Below are 24,414 nucleotides of genomic sequence, written 5' to 3'. Positions count from 1 at the left end.
CCACTTTGTCTCTCCTGGTAACCAATTCTGTATGTGTATGTGTATCTATTAATTTATTTCTGTGTGTATTATGTCTGTCTATCTGTGTGAATGTGGAGAGTTTGGGGTGAATGTCGCTTGATACTTGATGGGGATGGATTGCTGTGTGCCTCTCAGTGAAGCAGCCTGTCAGTCCAGATGGCATTTGACAGCTGTTTCTCACTCCACATATTTACACGAAGGTGCTGACAGATTAGCAGCAGGAGTGGGAACTGCAGTGGCTGTAACTCATATGACTTCACTGGTACCAATCCAGACCACCTGGCTTCCCCAGGGACAGGCTTGTGTCACCCTGATCTTACCTCTACCTATACATCTACCACTGCACTACATTTGGAATCTGGTTGAGTACATGTACTCAGACCCGAGCCTGATGTGTGTGTGTGTGTGTGTGTGTCTTTGTCTATCTGTTGAAATCAAGTCACTGTTGTGTCTTGGAGGGAATAAGAGTGTGTATGTGACTATCTATTTCTGTCTTTATCCATCTATCTATGGAGGGAATAAAAGTGTGTATGTGACTATCTATTTTCTGTCTTTATCCATTTATCTATCTATCTATCTATTTGTGTTTAAATAAAGTTGTTGGTAGCATCTGAGGGAATAAGAGGAGTGTGAGCTCAGTATGATGTGCAAGGAGTTTATGGATGTTTTAACATTTTGTAATATAGTATTTATTAGTGTGCATATCTTTTTTTGCATGCAAGATTTTAATACCTTACTTTACCATTTTGTCTGCATCTAACATACAGTGTCTCTCTCTCTCTCTCTCTCTCTCTCTCTCTCTCTCTCTCTCTCTCTCTCTCTCTCCTCTCTCTCTCTCTCTCTCTCTCTCTCTCTCTCTCTCTCTCTCTCTCTTCACCAATTCTCCTTACAGGCTTGGTGGTGTTTCCTGAAAATTTGGATATCCAGGAGAACTCTGTCACCAAGAACGTGCAAATGAATGTCATTGGGTGGCTGACGGCAGCTCCTCAAGTGAACCCAGAGGTGAGGGAGGCTGTCACTGGGTCTTGGAGGGAGCAGGGAAGCAGGGTTAGAATGAAGATGTTTAGAAAAGAGGGATGCAGCACTGTGGTTGTGAAGAGTAGCCATTATTTTAATTTTAAAGGCATTTTTAAGCTATTTAGCTTGTAGTGCAGTGGTCACTGAGACTATCCCTTTCCACTGGGGACCCAAAATAAGAATAAAGACAGACTTCATATTCTGAGTGTTAATGGAAGTAAGAATAATAATCAGAAATAGCAACCATTATCACTATCCTCAGTTTCTTCATGTCAAGCCTGATAAAGTTAGATTTAAAAAAGAAATAGGAAGGAACTGGTTCTCAGATTGAGTGATAGATGAATGAAATAAGACTCAGTAGTTAGGTTAGTGCTGAGTCATTAGGGAGCTTTAAAAGATTAGACAAATTTATGCATGAGGATGATAGTGAAAATAGGTAAGCACATTTCATGCAGGGATTGCCATGTGTAGACCAGACGGCTTCTTGCAGTTTCCCTTGTGTTCTTACAATTATTATACCACTGATATGATGCCACAACACAATGGTAATGGTGGTGATGGTGTGTTCCTGAGTGATGCAGGTGGTAATGGGGCTTGATATGAGTGTCGAGGGCATGGAGGGTCCCATCACCTTTGCTCCTGTGACCTCTGGCTCTTCTAAAAAGGGAGTTGCATCCTTCACGGTATTTTTGTCTGATGGTGTGTAGTAGTAAGGATTATCCAAGATTGGAGAAGTGTCTTGGGACCTTCCTCATGAAAAAATTCGTCATAAGGAAAAGAAAATACAGAAGCAGGCAGGGAGTTCCAGAGTTTACTGGTGAAAAGGATGAAAAATTGTTAATAATGGTGAATTCTTGTATTGGAGAGGTGGACCACCACCATCACCACTACTTATTCTCCACAGATCACTGGGCTAAAGTAAAGCATGATGGGTGCCTTGGAGAAGCTATGCCTTGAGTTGAAGGCTGCAGTCACCATCAGAAAAGAGCAAAGCTGCAACAAGTCATCCAAGTACTTTGTCAAGAAGGTTTATGTTGAAGGCAACCTCCTGCACTGCTCTCAGGAGAGCAATGGGACTCATGACCGCCTCCAAGACCCACAGAGGATTGGAAGGCATAAATTCAATCTTGGATAACTATTGACATTTAAAACTGGTGACTCCACTTGTCAGATTGTAGGTGGGAAAGTTTAAAGGGTTAATTGATGGGAACATTGTTGATCTTAATTCTTTTTTGGTAAAGTACTGTAAATCACTTGCATGTGAAATTTCAAATGGATGAAATAGCATGAATGGTATTGTAGTTGAATTGTTCTTTGTAGCTGGAAAAAAAATTAGGGTTGATTGATGGGGAAACTATTGTTCAAAATCCTTTTATTGTAAACTAGATCATGTACATAGTTGTTTAATTTTTTTGGAAGTGAAATAACATGAATGATATTGTAGTTGTTTGTGTTGTACTATGGGTAAACCACTGGAAAAAGTGTAGTAGTTATGAACAAAATTGGATTAACTAAACATCACTGAGGTTGTAGTTGTGAAATTTTGTAAATTAATGTAAACAATGAAATACTTACTTAATCTTATATTATTAGGAGTCATTGGAAATTAGCTAAAATAAACACCATTATATCATCATAACCCTATAATGACTAACCAACTTCGCCATGAGAGGATAGTTTTAACACAAACAGTCCACAGCTTTGCCAAATGTTGTCATAAATCTGTGTTGGAAATATAGTCTTCATCAAGCATTATTGTTGTGTAAGTTATCATTGCTGTCATGTGTTGTTTTAAGGAGACACTGATTTTGCATTTTTTTTTTTTTTCACACCTATTCAGAAGTTTAAAAATCTTTCAGTTTTCTGTGCATGTGTTCTAGTATCCTCTGCATTCTTTCTTGTCATTCTTTCACACTCAGAGCTAAATGCATTGAACTAACATTCCCATTTCTATTATACAGCAATTCATGAAATTAACACCAGAGCAGTTTGGTATGTTATGGAAACTGAGAGAGAGAGAGAGTCCTTTTTTTCCTCTTCTCTCTCATGTCATGGCCCAGGACAGGGTGACGTCCTTGGAACATCGTCATTTGCATTCCTTAATCACAGACAAATGTGCCTCCTCACTCACTCCTCCATGTTGGAGAAAATAATTGCATTAATGAACATGTCTTGCACTTTATCATTACTTTTTATTATTATTATTATTATTATTATTATTATTATTATTATTATTATTATTATTATTATTATTATTACTACATTTACAGTAGTCCCTCACTGTTAGCAGTGAAATTTGTCAAATGTGAATAGTACTATAAATGGGAAAATTATACATTAGTCTTTGGCAAGGCCTGGGTTCACCCTTTTGACTTGCATTTGAAAGCAAAGACATTATACATTAACATTATACATTATACATGAAACATTAACAGCAATATAGAATACAATAGATAATAGATGACAGATGTTATTTACCTTAATTATTTATAGTTAAGCCTGGTGAGAGGAGCGAGTGTGGTAATTGTGTAGGTGCACTATTAATATTTGGCACCCAAACCAGTGTCATCCATATCCAAGTGTCCATGCCCTTCTGGCTCCCTCAACCCTCCATCACTTGTAGAGGCTGCACTCCTGGGGACAAACACCAAAGATGTGGTTAATTGCAGCAAAAAAACAGTAAGATGGCTGTTGGGAGGTTACCAAAAATCAAACAATGCACATGGACGACAAACTGGATCAACACCATTCTGTTACGTCAGCAAGTGGCACACCAAAAGTGGATCTGATGTGCCAGTTTGGTTGTTGGTACCAGTTCAAACCTATTGCCAAACTGAAACAAGAGGGACCAATGTATATCTCCATCAATCAATCAATCTATATCTATATATATATATATATATATATATATATATATATATATATATATATATATATATATATATATATATATATATATAAAGCTTTTTGGTAATAAACATTTAGTGTGCAAAAATTTTTAGTACATCTAAACTATAGTAACTTGTGTCTTCCTTACAAGTGGTGTCATCCACCATTCTTTCTCTCCCCTCTTAAAAAGTGGGAAAAGGAAGACTGCTGGACCATACCACAAGTTATAACAACAAAAAAAGGTTCAAACTTTACTCTGCTGCATGGACTGTATCAGCTTGTATTCAGGCAGGTCAAGTTGGGCGATACAAGTGTGTGCTGGAAGGAAGCTGTCATCTGCTGGCTTTTGGATTATCAACTTGGAAGCCTGGGTGTGTGTGTGTGTGTGTGTGTGTGTGTGTGTGTGTGTGTGTGTGTGTGTGTGTGTGTGTGTGTGTGTGTGTGTGTCTAAGAGAATCAGTTTGAGTGAGTAGTGGGAGGGAGTTTTTGAGTATGTGAGTAAAAGAAGGGGTTTTGTTGAGAGAGAGAGAGAGAGAGAGAGAGAGAGAGAGAGAGAGAGAGAGAGAGAGAGAGAGAGAGAGAGAGAGAGAGAGAGAGAGAGAGAGAGAGAGAGAGTGAGTTTTGTGTGTGTAGGAGAGAGAATACAAGAAATTATTTCTATTAAATTTATTACTATTATTCTAAATTTATTCATATTTCAGAGGAATGACTGACAGAAGAGACAAAGGAAGAAAAGAGGAGGAAGAATATAAGAAAGGAAGGAAGGAAGAGAAGAGGGGGACATGAGAAGGATGAGATAAAGGAGAGAGAGAGAGAGAGAGAGAGAGAGAGAGAGAGAGAGAGAGAGAGAGAGAGAGAGAGAGAGAGAGAGAGAGAATGTTACTGATTGAGAATTAATTATCATTATTATTATTATGTTCAAAATGTATTATTTATATTTTCATTGTTTTTTTTTCAGAAGTGATAGAAAGAAGGAAGAGGAGAAGACAGATGATAATAAGGAGGGAAGAAAGAGAAGGAGAGAGAAGACAACAAAGAAGGAAGAGGACATGAGAGAAGAATGAGGATAATAGAAGAGGAAGAAATAAAAGAAGAAATGAGAAAGATAGATAAAAGAAAATTAAATTCTCCCCCCTGCCCCCTTCTCTCTCTCTCTCTCTCTCTCTCTCTCTCTCTCTCTCTCTCTCTCTCTCTCTCTCTCTCTCTCTCTCTCTCTCTCTCTCCATGCCTAGGAGAGGAACCTGATCAGTCCCTGTGAGAAATTTTGCAACATTTTCTGTTTAAGCAAGAGTTCATGAATATTTCCCAAAAAGTGCAGGTGACCCCTGACCTGACATACCAGCATGCACATCACTGTTGTGTTGCCAGGTTTTGCTGGACGCATCATTCCTGATTCCTGTCAGTTCATTTTGGCCTAAAACCTTCATCCTTTGCTTCCTGTATACATTTGTGAAATTGTTGCAAAGGAGGGAGAGTTTTTGTTGCAACATGAATTCCAAATCAGATTCAGTACTTTTATGAAATCTTTCAAGATGACAAAACCCTGTTATTAAACTCCATCACCAGAAACACACCACACACACACACACACACACACACACACACACACACACACACACACACACACACACACACACACACCAGTTGCAATGCTTACTTCAGTGCACACTCTTCACTCCTTCAGAGGTGAGTGAATGAGTGAGCAGTGAATAAATCTGTTAACAAGAACACTATTTTGGTACAAAGAATCAGATGCTGCCAGTATTTTTGCTGCCATTCACCACTCCACATCTAGCAGAAGGTTTGTGGTCTGCCTTATCCATGCAGTCTTCCTGGCGCTTACAAATCAGGGTCACTAACTGAAGAGAGCATCAGAGTACTTGGAAGGAAACCACTGGGAAGACCTTGAGATGGTGTGTGGAGGAAGGCATGATAACACTTAACAATAAGGAAGAAATTGTCTACAGCTGCAAGTGGGAGATACTCATGGTCTGTCCAACCCCAGAAGGGAAACTATGGACAAATAATGATGTAATGAAAGGCACACCTGAATGGACTGCTGGCCAGCTGATTTCTTGAATGCTCCTCTTCCTCCTCTTGGGCCTCACTCCCTGCACGGTGGCACTGACATTGTGTGTCTCCCAGTCGGTCTGTGAATCTGAAGGAGAAACAGTGTAATAAGAGTAGTGAGGAAACTGACAATGCTTAGAAGAAGAGGCAGTTTCATTACACAATGGCCTGGGACTTGGTAGTGTGCAGCATGAGTCCTCTAACACAGAGAAAAGAAAGAATTGCATTCCACAATTCAATGGGACACACTCACATCAAAGAGCCTTCCATCACACACACACACACACACACACACACACACACACACACACACACACACACACACACACACACACACATAAGGAGTCCCATTCCATACTTCACTGCACTACAGGACACACATCAAGGTGGTGAAGGTCTCCTCTCTCTCTCACACACACATGCACACACACGAGGGAGACATGTTGGGGCGGAGGTTCACGTTCTTAAGTGCTTTGTCCTCATCGGAGGCTTCAAACTCCTGCTGACTTCCACTACAGCTTGCTAAAACTAATAGCCAAGAATGAAACACTCACAAATGAGGCCTTGGACAAACAAGAGGTTAACAATGTTACAACTACCACCAGAATCACGAAAACACTTTTGAAAACCCTATCAATCTCCACTCCAGGCTGCTAAAGCAAGAGGTGAGACAATGGCACAATAAAACCTGAGAGGGCCCAATATCACAAATTGTACTGTGGCTCCCCAGACCACCTCCATGCGCTCCTTCACAGTGCGGGTGTGACAGGCAGAGAGACACAGCCCAGGTGTTGGCTGCATGGCACTACTCACAATCACCTGCTACCTGATGTCCTGATGAAATAGCTGTACAACAGCTATTTCATCAGGACAATTCATGCATGACTGTTGCAAACAAACTCTAAAAGCTTGATCCTTCATTGCTGATGTGATGTACATATTCACTCATGAAACTATTGCAAAGTAGGTACAGCAATTGTTGCAGCAGGAATTTTAAACTGAATGAAATCTTTCAAGACAACAAAACACTATTATTCAATTCCATCACAAGACATACATACCACCTTTCCCCACACACCAGTAGCTGCATGAATGGACTGATGAGAAAGTAGTGTGTGCGTGCGTGTGTGCGTGCGTGCGTGTGTTTGCAGAGATGATGTAGGAATTTATGGCCGTGTCAGACACCACCAGACACAAAGACGAGACACCACCACCATAGCCCCCATCCTGTACATGACAACTAGGTAAACAAACAAATACACACACACACACACATCCTGACCTCTTTTACACTGATCACCTTTCACCAACAGTCTGATGAACAAAGTCGTTGTGACTGTGCTGACAAACCCGAGTGTTGATTCCTGCAGTCGCTGCCACACATTGCAGAGCCCCCGGTGAGGCACAGCTCTTGCTCCTGAGTTAAGCAAGTCTCCCAGGCTTTCTTCTACTTGCTCTCTGTGACATCACCTGCAGGGGGACACACACATCAGTGCTCCTGTAGCATTATGGGCATCACACTGAACTCACAAGTTAGGTCCACATTCACAAACCCTCAGCTCTCTCACTAAGACTATTTTCCAAGGCCACAGAGAATCTGTTGGGTTCCAAAGACTGTTTCTCCTGTTAATGAGGTAAAAATATTATTAATCTCTCTTAAGCACATCCCTAAATACCTGTGTAACTTATCAAAAAAGGACCCACATTCAGAAATACTCTTCCCTCCTACCATGAATATTTTTCAAAGCCACACACATGATCAGCCATGTCCCTAAGGCTGCTTCTCCTGTTAGTAAGGTAGAAACACTGTTATCTGTCACTGGAACCATAAACACATCCTTAGAAACTCTTACAACTTCAACTAGAGCTTCTGGAATGCAGTAGAGATGCAGCACAGAAGTATGAACAAGTATGCTTCTCAGTTCAGAGATTAACAAAGCACTTCACAGCACAGAAGGCACAGCACAACTAATTTATATGCACATTCATGAGGAAAAGGATTAAAAGAAGCAGACTGTGCAACTCCCAGCCAGTATAGTGTGTGGGGATGCCTGTGGAAGAATACACATGCTTCAGAATGTTTTGGGAAATAGCAGTGAGACTGAACAAAAAGCAGCACAAGATTGATAGCTGGTCTCCTCACACCCTTGTCTCTGGTACACAGCAGTACCGGACTCCCCCAGTTCCACATAGGGCAGCCCAGACAACGCATGGGTTCACACACACACACACACACACACACACACACACACACACACACACACACACACACACAAATTCATCTTGGCTGAAAGGAACTAGTGGTGTCCCACAGGGGTCAGTGTTGGGACCGATAATGTTTGTAATATATGTAAATAACATAAATGAAGAAATAGATAATTATGTAAACTTATTTGCAGATGATGCTAAGCTGATGAGAAGGGTAGAAAATGTAAATGACAGTATGGTACTGCAAGATGATTTAATTAAGATAAATAAATGGAGTAAATCTTGGCAAATGGAATTCAATTTAAGTAAATGTAAAGTAATGGAGTTTGGTAAGAGTAAGAAAAGAATACAATATCATATGAGGTGGATGGTGTGAAGTTAAAGAAGTCAAAAGAGGAAGTGGATTTAGGAGTAACAGTCGCTGAAAATCTGACTCTGGAAAGACACATTGATAAAATTACTGGAGAGACGATGAATTTGTTAAAAAGAGTAAGAATGGCATTCTCATATTTGGATGAAGGAATGATAAAAAAGTTGTTGATTTCCATGATAAGACCAAGATTGGAATATGTGGCAGTGGTGTGGTCTCCTCATACAAAGAGGAATATTATAAAATTAGGAAACAACAGGTACCACAAAGAACATCCAAACTAAGATAAGAACATTGCAAGGATATATGCATTAACAACAACACAAATGAAGAAGAATGGAAAAAAATTGAAAGAAATGTATGGAGAGACAAAAGAGAAAAATGAATCAACAACAGAAGAATGGAAAAAAAAACTGAAAGAAATGTATGGAGAGACAAAAGAGAAAAATGAATCAACAACAGAATAAGAAAAAAATACATTTTTCTGGAGACTTTTGGGAGACAGAGTGAAGAAATGGTACATAAAGTAAAGAAATAAATTAAAATAAAGTAGAGAAAAACAGCACAAACGAACAACAAACTGTGACGTGTGCCAACATAGACAGATCAACATGCAGAAAACTGGAACAGCAAAAATATTTGAGAGAGATAAACCTGAACGAAGGTGGCATGCTTAGTGGCAACAGAGGTAAAAGAAGAAAACCAGACTAACAATAACTGCAATATGTGGAGAAGAGACAGGACTGCCAAAGGAGGAGGAAGTGTAATGATAATGACAGGAAATGAGGTGAAGACAAAAATAGTGAAATATAGGGGATGAAAAGCAGAAATAGTGAGTATTAACTTGGAGGTTAGTAATGGAAAAATACTGATGGTAATAGCAACCCACGTACCACCCAAAACAAGTTGTTGGAGCAAATAGCAGAAGATACCATTCAGTACTTGAGTAAATTAATCAAAAGTAATAAAAGGGAATTATTGGTTGGTGACTTCAACTGCAAAGAAATGAACCGGGAAACGTTCGAGGCAGAAGGAAACGAGACTGCAAGGGGAGAAAGACATCTGAAGGTGACTATGGAAAACAGTGATGAAATGGGTGACTGAAAATACAAGACAGATGGGAGACGACAAACCAACAAGATTTAGCCTAACATTAACGAAAGGAATCCACCCAACTAAAGAATTAAGACGTGTGTGTCCCTTGGAAAAAAGCAACCACGCACCGATGGAAAGAGAGGCTGATGGTGATGTCAGCGAAGAGGATGAAGCACACAAAGAAAACAGGAGAAACTATGGCACAGTGAATACAGAGCATCTTATGATACTGTTTGAGCCAATGGACTGGAGAAAGCTGAAGAGAGCAAATGAGGTGCAAGATGACCATGGCATTTTTATGGAACTATATGAGGCAGCAGTGAATATCCCAGAGTACAAACCTAAAGAAAGAGGAAGACAGGCATGGTTCAATGCAAGAAGTGCAACAGCAAAGAAAATAAGAGGCCAAGCATGTATAACAATGAAAAGAAATGGAAACCAAACAAATAAAGAGGACTTTAAGATAGCAAGAAATAAATCTGTGAAAATAAGGCAAGAGGAAGAGAAAGGATAAGAAAAGGATGTAATTGGGAAGTGCAAGGAAGAACTAAAACTGTTCTACAGATTCATAAATAGAAAAAAATAAACTAAAAGAAAAAAATAGAAAGGTTGAAGGATGGACATGAAACATATGAAGAACCAAAAGACACGACTGATTGAATTGCTAACTGAATTGCTAAACAAAAAGTACCAGCAAGTTTTGACAGAAGAATCAGAATTTAAAGAACCAAAAGACAAGAAGACAGAAAAGCAAATGTGGGAAATTACAGCAATGAAAGTAGTCTATAGAATGATGGAGGAACTGGAAAAGAGAAAAGCAACAGGACCAGATGGAGTGAACCAGCACATGACATAATGAAGTGCTCACCATCAACGGGAAGAGTGGCCAAGGAATGCAAGAAAACGTGCATTGTGCCAGTTTATAAAAGTGGAGAGAAAGAAGAGCCACCAGACTGTAGACCAACATCACTGACCAGCACAGTATGGAAGGTCTGTGAAAAACTGACAGAGAAGCACTGGACAGAAGTTGTAGAAAAACACGATATATATATAACAGAAAAACAGTACAGCTTTAGACAAAAAGCAATCATATGTAATCAACATGATGAACTTCTATTCAAGAGTGACTGACATAACACAGGAGAGGGATGGATGAGCAAACTCTGTGTATCTACATCTGAAAAAGTTTTTAGCAAAGTTCCCCACGTTTTTTTTTTTTTTATGTAGGAGGGACACTGGCCAAGGGCAACAAAAAAAATCCAATAAAAAAAAAATGCCCACTGAGATGCCAGTCCCATAAAAGGGTTCAAAGCAGTAGTCAGAAATTGAAGGATAAGTGTCTTGAAACCTCCCTTTTGAAGGAATTCAAGTCATAGGAAGGTGGAAAAACAGAAGCAGGCAGGGAGTTCAAGAGCTTACCAAAGGGATGAATGATTGAGAATGCTGGTTAACTCTTGCATTAGAGAGGTGGACAGAATAGGGGGTGAGAGAAAGAAGAAAGTCTTGTGCAGCAAGGCCGTGGGAGGGGAGGCATGCAGTTAGCAAGATCAGAAGAGCAGTTAGCATGAAAATAGTGGTAGAAGACAGCTAGAGATGCAACATTGTGGTGATGAGAGAGAGGCTGAAGAAAGCCAGTTAGAGGAGAGGAGTTGATGAGACAAAAAGCTTTTGATTCCACCCTGTCTAGAAGAGCAGTATGAGTGGAATCCCCCCAGACATGTGAAGCATATTCCATACATGGACGGATAAGCAGCTGGGGGGATGAGAAAAACTGGAGGAGACATCTCAGAATCCTTAACTTCATAGAAGCTATTTTAGCTAGAGATGAGATGTGAAGTTTCTAGTTTAGATTAATTAGAAAAGGAGAGACCAAGGGTGTTCAATGTAGAAGTGGGGGACAGTTGAGTGTCATTGAAAAAGAGGGGATAGTTGCCTGGAAGGTTGTGTTGAGTTGATAGATGAAGGAATTGAGTTTTTGAGGCACTGAACAATACCAAGTTTGCTCTGCCCCAATCAGATATTTTAGAAAGATCAGGAGTCAGGCATTCTGTGGTTTCCCTGCATGAGCTGTTTGCTTCCTGAAGGTTTTGACATCTATGAAAAGACGTGGAAAAGTGCAGGGTGCCATCATCAGCAAAGGAATGGATAGGACAAGAAGTTTGGTTTAGAAGGTCATTGATGAATAATAAGAGAGTGGGTAACAGAAAAGAATCCTGAGGAACACCACTGTTAAGAGATTTAAGAGAAGAACAGTGACTGTCTACCACAGCAGCAATAGAACAGTCAGAAAGGAAACTTGAGATGAAGTTACAGAGAGAAGGATAGAAGCCGTAGGAGGGTAGTTTGGAAATCAAAGCTTTGTCAGACTCAATCAAAAGCTTTTGATATGTCTAAGGCAACAGCAAAAGTTTCACCAAAATCTCAAAAAGAGGATGACCAAAACTCAGTAAGGAAAGCCAGATCACCAGTAGAGTGGTCTTGACAGAACCCATACATACTGGTGATCAGATAGAAGGTTGTGAAGTGATAAATGTTTAAGAATCTTTCTGTTGAGGATAGATTAAAAAACTTCAGACAGGCAGGAAATTAAAGCAACAAGATGTAGTTTGAGGGATTAGAACAGTCACACTTTTTAGGAACAGGCTGAATGTAGGCAAACTTCCAGCAAGAAGGAAAGGTAGATGTTGACAGACAGAGTTGAGTTTGACTAGGCAAGGTGCAAGCACAGAGGTGCAGTTTTTGAGAACAACAGGAGGGACCCCATCAGGTCCATAAGCCTTCCGAGGGTTTAGGCCAGTGAGGGCATGGAAAACATCATTGCGAAGAATTTTAATAGGTAGTAGTAGTAGTAGTAGTAGTAGTAGTAGTAGTAGTAGTAGTAGTAGTAGTAGTAGTAGTAGTAGTAGTAGTGAGGAAAACATCATTGCGAAGAAATTTAATAGGTAGTAGTAGTAATAGTAGTAGTAGTAGTAGTAATAGTGGTAGTAGTAATAGTAGTGGTAGTAGTAGTAGTAGTAGTAGTAGTAGTAGTAGTAGTAGTAGTAGTAGTAGTAGTAGTAGTAGTAGTAGTAGTAGTAGTAGTAGTAGTAGTAGTAGTAGTAGTGTGGAGGAGAGAGAGGAAGAAGCCCTGAATTGTCCAAGGTAGACTTTTTAGCAAAGGTCTGAGCAAGGAGTTCGGCTTTAGAGACTGATGTGATAGCAGTGGTGCCACCTGGTTGAAATAAAAGGAGAGAAAAAAGAAGCAAAGTTATTGGAGATGTTTCTGGCTAGTTGCCAGAAGTCATGAGGGTACTTAGATCTTGAAAGATTTTGACACTTTCTATTAATGAAGGAGTTTTTGGCTAGTTGAAGAACAGATGTGGCATGACTTTGGGCAGAAATATAAAGTGTATGAGATTCTGGTGATGCAAGGCTCAAATACCTTGTGTAAGCCACCTTTCTATCATGTATAGCACAAGAACAGGTCATGTTAAACCAAGGTTTGGAAGGTTTAGGTCGAGAATAAGAGTGAGAGATTTATGCCTCCTTGCCAGACACTATTACCTCTGTTATGCGCTCAGCACACAGTCAGATTAAAAAACTGAGCATCACATATTCAGAGCATGTGTGTGATGGTAACTTGCCAGTTTTTGATGCCTCCCATTGCAGTAAGTCAAGCATCAGAGCTTTCATCTGTGGGCTTTACAATTCATCATTTCTTTCTTTTCCTTTTTCTTTTCTTTTTTTTTTTGCAGTGCAAACCTTTCCACCACTTTGTGGAATTTTCCATCTGTTACATGACATGACAATTAAAAACTTTCAGATTTTGGAATTTTGAACAGAGAATTCTCAATTGCGCCAACAAAATACAGTATACACCTGAACCACCTGTCAGTCACAAGGCTCCCAGTGAGGTGTGCTTGTTCCTGAGTCATGGAAGTCTCCCAAGGTTTCTTTCTTCCACTTGCTCTCCGTGTTACCGCCTGCAGGGAAAATGCACACATCAATACTCCTGCTGCTTGATACATGTTTGACTCAAACTTAGTCCTGAATTTAACCATTCACTACAACATTACACAGCATGGAATGCACAGCTGAAAACATTTATATGCACATTCAAGAAAGGAAACAATTATTAAAGAAGCAGATTGTGCAATTTCTAGCCAGTATAGTGCATAGACATGGATGTGAAAGAAAAGAAATGCTTCATGTTGGTCTCAGAGTCAGGAAAGATGTAATAAGTACTAGTAGTTAAGAGAGTTCATCACCAGGTAGGACAAGATGGATAACTATTTTTTTCACACCCTCGTCTCTGGTACAAGTCACTCACAAAAATGATGGACCCAGGGCATGTCTTTTTCCACTCTTCCACATCTTCTAATCTCTGGTGGATTAACTTAACAAGTAAAAGTTTCCATACGAAGGGCGGCAGTTCACTCAAAGGAAGGGGATCAAGTAAATCCATTCACACCTTTTGGCTGTGGGCCTTCCCTCCCCTTCATCTCTCTCTCTCTCTCTCTCTCTCTCTCTCTCTCTCTCTCTCTCTCTCTCTCTCTCTCTCTCTTTAATAGGCTGTTTGGATAACTATTTCACTCTAGACGGAGAGAGAGAGAGAGAGAGAGAGAGAGAGAGAGAGAGAGAGAGAGAGAGAGAGAGAGAGAGAGAGAGAGAGAGAGAGAGAGAGAGAGAGAGACACGCCTCTTGAGGATTGTATTCAGGTGACACACCCACCCAGTGGTCAGAAGGAGGAATGTGTGAAATTGATAGCTAAGGTCTGTGTGTGTGTATTTACCTAGTTGTATTTACCTAGTTGTGACATGGGGGAGAGGAGCTAAGCTCATACTGTCCCGTCTCCATAACTGTTTTTTATCCAACTTTTCCTTAAAGTCATGAATAATTTGTAGCACACACCACTTCCCCTTCCAGTCCATTCCATGCCCCTGTGCTTCTATGAAGGAAGCTAAACTTCTTTATGCCCCTTCTGCAAGTGATTACTTTCAATTTTCTTCCATGTCCTCGTGTGTGTGTGTGTGTGTGTGTGTGTGTGTGTGTGTGTGTGTTTTCTCTCTCTCTTTCCCTCTTGGGGAGGGGAGTCACACCCATATTTTCAGTGTGGAGGATGAGGAGGAGGGAGGAGGAGGAACAAGAGGAAGAATACAAAGGCAGTCCAAATTGCAACAGACACTGAGGTGAACATGAATTAGTAATTTTTAGAGAAGGCTAGTAGTAGGGGTCCTGTCACTGCACCCTACAGGGCAACAGCTCCAACAGCCAAAGCCACTAATGTTAGTGACACAACAGTGCCACAAATATGCTCTGCCCCCAATCTAGATTATGAAACACAATTACCAGAAACAAATTAATTATGGAAAGATTATTCCCACAATATCACACAATACTAAGAGAGAGAGAGAGAGAGAGAGAGAGAGAGAGAGAGAGAGAGAGAGAGAGAGAGAGAGAGAGAGAGAGAGAGAGAGAGAGAGAGAGAGAGAGAGAGAGAGAGAGAGAGAGAGAGAGAGAGAGAGAGAGAGAGTGTTGTCAAGTGACACACACACACACACACACACACACACACACACACACACACACACACACACACACACACACACACACACACACACACACACACACACACACACACACACACACAGAGAGAGAGTTTGGCCAGTGCTGGGAGGGGTCGGTGACTTGACACGTATTCCCACACCTGGACACCAGCAACCACCACCACCACTCAGCAGCCTGCAAAGATCCTCAGTGCATGTGAAGTCACTCAGTGATATCAACAGAGATGGTGACCAGCATGAGGCCACATATTTTTGAGGGCTTCATGGATGAGGACCTCAGCGTAGCACACACTGATAAACCAATCATGAAAACTGAAGAAGACAATGTGAAAATAGAAAAAAATATGGAGCTTAACAGCGATGATAAAGGTGTTGAAGGAAGGAAGAGAAGTGGGTGGTGACAATGTAAAAAAGATATCCAGTGATATATTAGAGATGACTTGAGGATACAGTCAGCAAACTTGAAAATCAACTAGATGATGTAGAGCAATATGAAAGAAGAGATACTATAATAATTAGTGGTCCTGCATTGCCCAGAGAACAAAACCATGAAAACTCAACTGACCTTGTTGTGAATTCAGTTAAAGATAATCTGCACATCAATTTAAGTCATGCTGACATCAATGTTGCTCACAGGTTAGGTTCAAAAAGTCAAAACAAAGAGAGACCAATAATTGTAAAGCTGCTAAATAGATCAAAGAAGGCAGAAATAATGGATGCCTGTGTAAAAGTTAAACCTAGCCTCTATGTTAATGAAAGTCTCACTCCAAAACGACGCAACATCTTCAATACAGTTTGGGGTATCAGGAAAAAAAACAAGGAGCTTTTCCAACAGTGCTACACAAGGGATGGAAAGATCTTTGTTAAATTAAAAACATCTAGTCAAAAACACATGATAACCACTGAACAGTCTTTGAACATTTTCCTAGATAAATATCCTGTTCTGACCCAGTCTTAAATGTGCTCTTAACTCAACATGATGCAATATTTCCTACCAAACATTCTAGAAATCTTTATGTCTATTTAATTTATATGTATTCATTATCCTTTCCTGTGTATATATTTTATATGTCATATCCTATGCATGTCTCCAACCTATTATTATTCATCTTAATTATTATTCATCTTAATTTTTTCTAGATTTCATCATATGAAACTTTCTTTTATCATCTACTACTTTGCCTATTTATCTATTACTTTGCCAATATCTTGGGTATGAAGCTTTATTCTATCATCTTTACTTTGCCAATATCTTGAACATTTCTAGTTTTATCAACTTAATCCTTTTGATCACCAAATTCTGCAAACATTTTGCAATCTACCTTCCACCCTTCTTATGACATACCTGGTAAGCCTTCCAATTTCTTTTTATTTAATTTTTATTTTAATTTTTTATTATGTATTTCCTTATTCTTTAATTATTCTTCTCTATCTCTACTTATCATATCCTTCCTTTCCTCTCCCTTAAACTTTTCCAAATCCCTTCCACTCTCTCCTCCCTCTCTGCTACCCATACTTGCCCCCTTTTCTACTAGCCTTTCTTTAATTCCCCTTTCTATATCATGAACTTTACTAGTGAGAATCTCCTCAATACACTTTTCAACGACTTAGAAGACAACAATGAATCTGATAGCATCGGCATAGAAAAATAATAAATTCCATGTACTTATCTCTTGAGTTAGATGATATCTGTAATTATCATGACCTTACCTCATACAAGAATGTTATACCAAGAAGTAGCGCTGACTATATCAATATTCTCCATATAAATGCCCGCTCACTAAACAAAAATTATGACCAAGTAATCTCTTTTATCAAATCTCTTCCCAAACTCCCTGATATCTTATGTATAAGTGAAACCTGGCTCAATGCAAATAATGTTCACCTTCACGAAATTGATGGCTGTAAGTCATATCATGTTCACAGGCCTTTATACTCTCCAGGTGGGGGTGTTGCAATTTATGTAAATATTGACCTACAAAGTGAAATTATTAAGGATTTTTGCATGTGTGATGAAAATGCTGAACTATGTAGTGTGAAAATTATTCTACCTACTACCTCCTACTCTGTTTCTTGTATTTACAGACCAAATAGTAAACATGCTAAAGTAAATGAATTTAATGCATATATTGATAATCTTCTTTCAAATAACTTTTTCACAAACAACAGGAATATACTCATAGGTGACTTCAATATAAACCTTCTTGAACATGTGTCACACCCTCCTACTAACTCTTTCATTACAACTATGCAATCAAACAATTACTTCCCACATATATCTCGACCAACAAGATTTTCAGACATAAATACAACTGCAGCCCCATCTTTATTGGATCACGTCTGGACAAACTTCAATGAACCAGTCTCTTCTGGAATTTTCCACTTTCCTATCAGTGACCACCTTCCAGTGTTTATCAATATTCCAGTCTCTGATAAAGTGTGCAGTATTCACCACAAAGTTGATTTTAGGCTACAAAATAGAGTAAATCGGTTGAAATTCACACAGACCCTATCAAATACAGACTGGAATCTCTACCTCACTAGCAGTGACACAAACACAAACTGCGACATATTTCTGGATAAATTATATAAAATATACTATTCCTGCTTCCCCAAAATAACCAAAACTATCACATCCAAAAGACTGAGTAAGCCTTGGTTAACACAGGGGTTAATAAATTCAACAAAACATAAATATCAGCTGTACAAACTATACAAACTAGGGTCAATTACAATGGACCACTACAAACATTACAGAAATTATCTAAATAACTTAATAAAACGTAAAAAATCTGAATATTACCTACAAAGGTTTGAAAATTTTAGACTTAACACAAAAAAAGTTTGGGAACTAATTACCGAAATAGAAAACATTAATAATAATAACAAGACGGTCTCCCACACACTACACTATAATGACACAGTCCTACACACTCCACATGAAATTTCAAATGCATTCATCACCTATTTTTCACAAATTGCACCTCAACTTAGCTCCCAGCTTCCTAGAGCTCAAAACTCACACATTTCTTATCTCAGAGGTAATTTCCTAAATTCCATGAATATTCCCATAGTGACAGGAAATGACATAGTAAAAGCTATTTCTGCCTTAAAAAATAAAAAATGCCCTACGGATGAAATACCTGTGAAAATAATCAAAAAGAACAAAAATCTTCTAGCAGAGCCACTCTCAAAATTATTCAATGATTCAATAAAAGATGGAGTTTTCCCTAATTGATTCAAGCTGGCAAAAATTATCCCTATCCATAAATCGGGAAGTAAAACTAATATCTCAAACTACCGACCAATCTCTATTTTACCAGTGTTCTCTAAAATATTTGAAATCATTATGAAGAACTTCCTCATGAACTACCTCAATTCACAAAAAATCTTAAATAATAGGCAATTTGGTTTCCGCCCCGGACTAAATACTTTTGACGCTATAAATGTGTTTACCTCTGACCTACACGATGCCTTGAATAAACATAAGTCTATAATATCCATTTTCATTGATTTCAGCAAAGCTTTTGACACAGTTGACCCAAACATTCTAATAGACAAATTACGTCATTATGGTATTCGCGGTTGTGTGGAAAATTGGTTCAAATCATATTTAACTGGCCGATCTCATTTTACATCCTACAATAACTCTAAATCTACCATCAAACCTATACATCTTGGCATGCCACAAGGTAGCATCTTAGGCCCTATCTTTTCCTGATATATATCAATGATATCAGCAATGCCTCTACTGCTTTCAACACTATACAGTTTGCTGATGACTCCACCTTGTACATGATTGGTGATAATCCCACTGACCTAATCTACAGAGCCAACCTAGAATTATCTGCCTTTTCTGAATGGTGTCTTGCAAATCGCCTAACAATTAACACAGCTAAAACTTCCTACATGTTATTTACAAATACCACCACCAAATACCAACCCTTACCTAGACTTACCATATTAGATAAAGATATCACGCAAGTTTCTAAGACAAAATTTCTTGGAGTCACATTTGACAATAATCTTACCTTTAAATATCACATATCAAACCTTTGCCTAAAATTATCTAGATCAATAGCTCTATTGCTGAAAATAAAAAACTTTGTTCCAGTGGAAATTATGAAAATCATGTATTATGCCCATATATACCCACACTTAACCTACTGTAATCCAATTTGGTCCACTACCTACCCATGTCATCTACAAAATCTAAACATCCTCCACAAGAAAATTATTAGAATCATGACTAATAGTGACTTCCTCCAACACACACCTCCACTCTTTAAATCTATGAAAATCCTTCAACTCTCTGACTTATCAAACTTCTCTATTGCATCATACATGTTCAAATTGATAAATTCCAACAACAATAATACCCTGACCCTAACTCATAACCACTCCACACGCTACAGACATTCTCTACAGATTCCCCATCATACTTTAACTCTCTACCAACACTCTCTAATGTATAAAGGTCCCAAAATATGGAATAGCACCCTGTCACACATAAAAAATTCATTAAGCGTAAATATCTTTAAGAGAAAACTAAAAGAATATTTATTGTCTCAATACTGACACATCTTGTACTTCAATCAATTTTTATCAATATCAGTTATTTTGTTTCTTGGTATTGTAACCAAATAGTTCATATCCTCTGTAACTAAAATAGTTTATAACCTCTAGTATATATACATATTTATTTGTTTGTTTAATTATTCTCAAAACTAATATTTGCTTGTTTATAATCAGATTCCACTTCAATTTTCTCTATTTCTCATGTATAATTATAATTTTTCTCCTTTCCTTCCTGTTCTTGCAAAGCCATTTATCCCTAAATCTTTTGTTATTGCTATTAATTTTTTTTTTTTTCATTTTCTTCAATTAGATTTTTAGTTTAGTGTTGTTTTACATTTCAGTATTAAGTAGATATTAAGTGTGCCCAAAAAGCTTGTGCTTCATAAGGGGCTATTTGTCTTTCAATCAATTGTACCTTAAGCTTATATATGTATTACAGACAAACATAATAAAGTGTTTAAAGTGTTTAAAGTGTTTAAAGTGAAAAGAGAGAGATGGAAAGAAAAAAAGAAAACAAAGAACTAAGAGAAGAGGTGACAAAAATAGTGAACTTCAACAAGAAGTACTGTGAAGAAATTAAGAAACTCAAGGGAGAGAAGGAAGAGTTACAGAAAGCTTTGCAAGATAAAGGTTAGGGTTGGAAAAATGAAGGAGTTAGTGAAAGGAAATTAAAAGTTGGAAAGAAGAGGGAGAACGACAACAAGAGGTGGAGATGGAGGAGACAATAAGGCAACAGCAACAGGAACACAATAAGGATATGAAAAAGAAAGGATTAAAGTATCAAAGGGAAAAAAGTAATCTTGTGAGAGACACAGTACAGAGAAAGATGTGTGTGGTGGTATTTGGGGTTAAGGAGAAGGACATACCCATGAAAATAGCTAGTGAGAAATAAGTGAAAAAGGGGTAAGGAAATTATAGAAGTGGTGGAGGAAGGAGAGGGAATAACTGAACACACTGAAAAGGTTTACAGGATTGGAAAATATAAAGGAAGCAGAACAAAACCAAGGAAAATAAGATTCATGTCACAAACACCAGCAGAACATGTCTTGCAAAGAACAGGAAAATTGGCAAAAAAAGAAGGAATGAAGGAAATATAGATAAAGAGACATGAACGAAGAAGAAAGTGAAGAACTGAGAGTAGAGGCTCAGAAAAAAAAAATGGAAAGAACACAAGAACAAGCAAAAAGATTCACCTGGAAAGTCATGGACATTAAAGTGAGGAAATGGTGACACAAAGATGCCACACACGATCACCAAGCAGAAGTTTAAAGATTATTGTATACTAACATAGATGGCTTGGTGTCCAGCCTATTGGAACTTAAAGACTACTTAAAGAACAATAAACAAGATGTGGTATGTTTAACAGAAACCAAACTAAAAAGGAAATAAAGTTGGATGAGAGAGAGAGAGAGAGAGAGAGAGAGAGAGAGAGAGAGAGAGAGAGAGAGAGAGAGAGAGAGAGAGAGAGAGAGAGAGAGAGAGAGAGTATGTGTGTGTGAAGAGACACACTAAGGGGAACAAGGAAAGCAAGAAAATAAGTGACAGGCGCTGAAAAAAAAAAAAATGGAGATAAATGAATTACAGACACGGAGGAGGAGGAGGAGGAGGAGGAGAGGTAACAGGAGAGCGACTACGATAAAAATAAATAAATAAATAAATGAAAGGGGAAGAGGGAAGAAGAAAGAAGATAGTGAGAGGGGGGAAGGAGGGAGAAAAGGAGGGAGGGTAGGGAGAGAAAAAGGGAGGAAGGGAAGGGGGAAGGAAGGCTGGGTCCAGGCCGATCGTTGCACAAGACAATTTATGTTCTCGGCATAAACAATCATAAATTTTTCTGTACCATCACATTAGAGGATGCACAGTGTGAGGAGGAGGAGGAGGAGGAGGAGGAGGAGGAGGAGGAGGAGGATGGTGGGTGTGGTATTGATAAAAAAAAAAAAAGTCTTGTAGAGCAGAGCAGAGAGAGCTGTACGTGGCTGAACTGCATGGAAAAGAATGAGTGGTAAACAAATGAGGAGGAGAAGATGAATAACACGAAAAAATACGAGGTAAAAGAAAAAGAAAATTAAGTGCAAAACGCTAACTAAATAGAACAAGATAGTGGAAGGCAAATGAAACAATTAATTAGTTTGCTTATGAAAATATGAAAAGAACAGCCTCTCTCTCTCTCTCTCTCTCTCTCTCTCTCTCTCTCTCTCTCTCTCTCTCCATTTTTCGTCACTGTGGCAGTATATTAATACCTAGTTTAAGAGTGAGAAAGGGGAGAGGGAGAGGGAAAAACGGGATGGTGGGAAATAAGCAGGATGAGAGAAGGGAAAATGAGAGGAAAAGGATGGTGGGGAAGAAGGTAGAGGTGGAGTAGAGGGAGGAGTGAGGAGAGAAATGTGGGGTCGGGGTGGGACAGTGGTAGGAGAGAGGGGAAGAAGGATGAGAGGGAGAAGGAGGGATAGCAGGGGGAGAGGGAGGGGAAGGATGGGAGGGAGGGAGTAACAGGAGCAGTGTGAGGGAGGGGAAAGATGACGGAGTAATGGAGGTCCTTTGTTCTTATGAGGCGAATGATGTGTTCATGTGTGCGTCTAGCAATGATGTGATGACGCGGACCGGGCTGGGAACGCTGCATTGGAGGGTCGGTGGGAGTAACAGGAATGGCAATAGAGGAATGTGCATTAGTGGGGAAAAAAAAAAAAAAAATCATCCCTGAGCTTATGTACCGTATGTGGCCTTTGAATGCTGTTCTGATGAGAGAGCAAAGCGCTTCAAAACACGAGGTTATGAGTCATTACCAGATGAACATTTTCCCTTTCCACGCACAATCAGCAAGGAACAATCATCCACCTCTATTTAACCCCGCCATTATTACCTAACAACCCCAACAGATACGGTTTCATTTCCACCAGTTTTCAGACCTCACCTGCAGCGGCCGCGTCACGGTACCTACCTACGTGTCGCTTTCCTGCCACACCGACGCCGCCCCGTGACACTGACGCCAATATTCACAACACAACGAATACTTACCGCTGCGTGACAGTCTCCGAGCAGAGGGAGGGAGGGAGGGAGGGAGAGGCATCAACTCCCGCTAGTGATGGGGTGAGAGGTAGTAAGATGGTTCTTGGTAATTCGCTCGTCTTAAAACACGCAATGAATCAATCGTTATTATTATTTAAATGTTTGTGTTTTTATCCCAACACTGATTTGTCATTTAGTGCAACATGAAGTCGCTATTTAATATCAACCGATACAATTCGAAAATGAAGCTCGTGAAATGTGGACACTGAGGGAGTAAAAACAGGTCATTATGCTGAGGTCGTCGACTGGCGGGGCGGTGCCTCTGTCTGGGGAACTCTTGGAAATGTTGACAATGCAGTGCAACAGTTGATGGTTATTATTCATTTGATGGCTAATTAGTTAAATGTTTTAAAGTTACAACTTCCGACATCTCACAATGATTTCCTGGAACACAATCGGGAATATTGCCACAGGTATGAACACTAAATGCTGAAAATAATTGGTAGTCTTGGACGAGTGTAGCATAGTAAAGTATAAACACAAGTGGATATTCAAGTATCATGATAGGTAAACATGGCGGTCATCATAACACGAGCAGCAGGCAGCTCCCTACTTGTTTTTGGTGTTAAGAGGCGGTATTTAGGCTTAATTTGGCTCCCTACTCAAAAACCCCGCTTTCCCCACCAGGTCCTCAACATTGTAGGGGTTACAAGCCGAAAAAAAAAAAAAAATAGGAAATGAGAGCCGCGCTGCTAATCTAGTAATTTACCCGATGACAAACTTCAGTAAAGTGAGCTAGTTCTTGATACTAAATATACGACCACTGCAGAAAAAAAAAAAAAAACTAAATAAATCAAACCCTCATTTTCAGAAACAAAACTTGCAAAATTACATCAGAACAACCCAACGACAGGGAAGGCCGCCCTACAATGCCTGTATATACCACCATACTGTGCCCCCTCCTGCGTTAGGAACACGAGCTCACACACAACACATTACCATACCAATAAGCAGTAATACCCTCCCCCACAAACACTAGTTACTGTACATGGCAATTTTATCTTCCTTGACACGGTAGCTGCTCCCCCCCCCCCTCTCTCTCTCTCTCTCATATTGTAGATACCGTAAGTTATGTAATTAAATAAATTTGATTAGTACATAAATGTTTGTTGCTCTGAGATTCACTTGCAATATTGAATTACTAAGTCAACATACGTACTACAGCTGTAAGTTAACTTTGATATGATTTACCAATAAGTTAGCGTGGGTGACGCGGGATGACCACACGAAGGCGATGAGGCAACAAAGAAATAAATAACGCCCTCATCTTCACTGGGTCTCTGTCCCTCAAGATATGCGCACAAGTATGGAGTGGGAAGTCTGCCGGTAGTGCGTTACCAACAAAACCATGAATCTTAAGATCCACTGCCGACTAGAATATTACCAGGCAAAACAACCGCTATATCAGCACGTTCTGTGTATACTGGCAATGATATTCCAGCCTCTCCTTTCTCAATATTGTCTAGAAACTCAGCATTCTGATATCAGTAAACCTTTGCAGATGTTGGCAGCTCTGCGGGACCCCACAACACAGCGCCTCGCCACTCGCTGATTGGC

General features: G+C 39.3%; 2 long non-coding RNA genes across 3 annotated transcripts; both read right to left on the bottom strand.

Annotated features, from left to right (window-relative positions):
* Positions 1-2,393: 2,393 nt before the first annotated feature.
* LOC135098898 (uncharacterized) lies at positions 2,394-4,872 on the bottom strand. Its single transcript, XR_010267482.1, has 2 exons — positions 4,183-4,872; positions 2,394-3,672 (listed from the first exon to the last, which is right to left on the bottom strand). It is a non-coding gene; the product is annotated as an uncharacterized LOC135098898 (long non-coding RNA).
* A 1,915-nt stretch (positions 4,873-6,787) lies between these two features.
* LOC135098899 (uncharacterized) lies at positions 6,788-24,195 on the bottom strand. Of its 2 annotated transcripts, XR_010267483.1 has the most exons (4): positions 24,049-24,168; positions 13,980-14,173; positions 13,538-13,632; positions 6,788-7,467 (listed from the first exon to the last, which is right to left on the bottom strand). It is a non-coding gene; the product is annotated as an uncharacterized LOC135098899 (long non-coding RNA). The 2 variants fall into 2 exon arrangements; XR_010267484.1 differs by lacking the exon at positions 13,980-14,173 and having other exon boundaries at positions 24,049-24,195.
* Between the last annotated feature and the right edge of the window lie 219 nt (positions 24,196-24,414).

This window comes from Scylla paramamosain, unplaced genomic scaffold, assembly GCF_035594125.1.
Source record: "Scylla paramamosain isolate STU-SP2022 unplaced genomic scaffold, ASM3559412v1 Contig91, whole genome shotgun sequence".
Taxonomy (NCBI): Eukaryota; Metazoa; Arthropoda; class Malacostraca; order Decapoda; family Portunidae; genus Scylla; species Scylla paramamosain.
The sequence above is the reverse complement of the archived record's forward strand: the minus strand, read 5'-3'. Positions and strand labels throughout refer to the sequence as shown.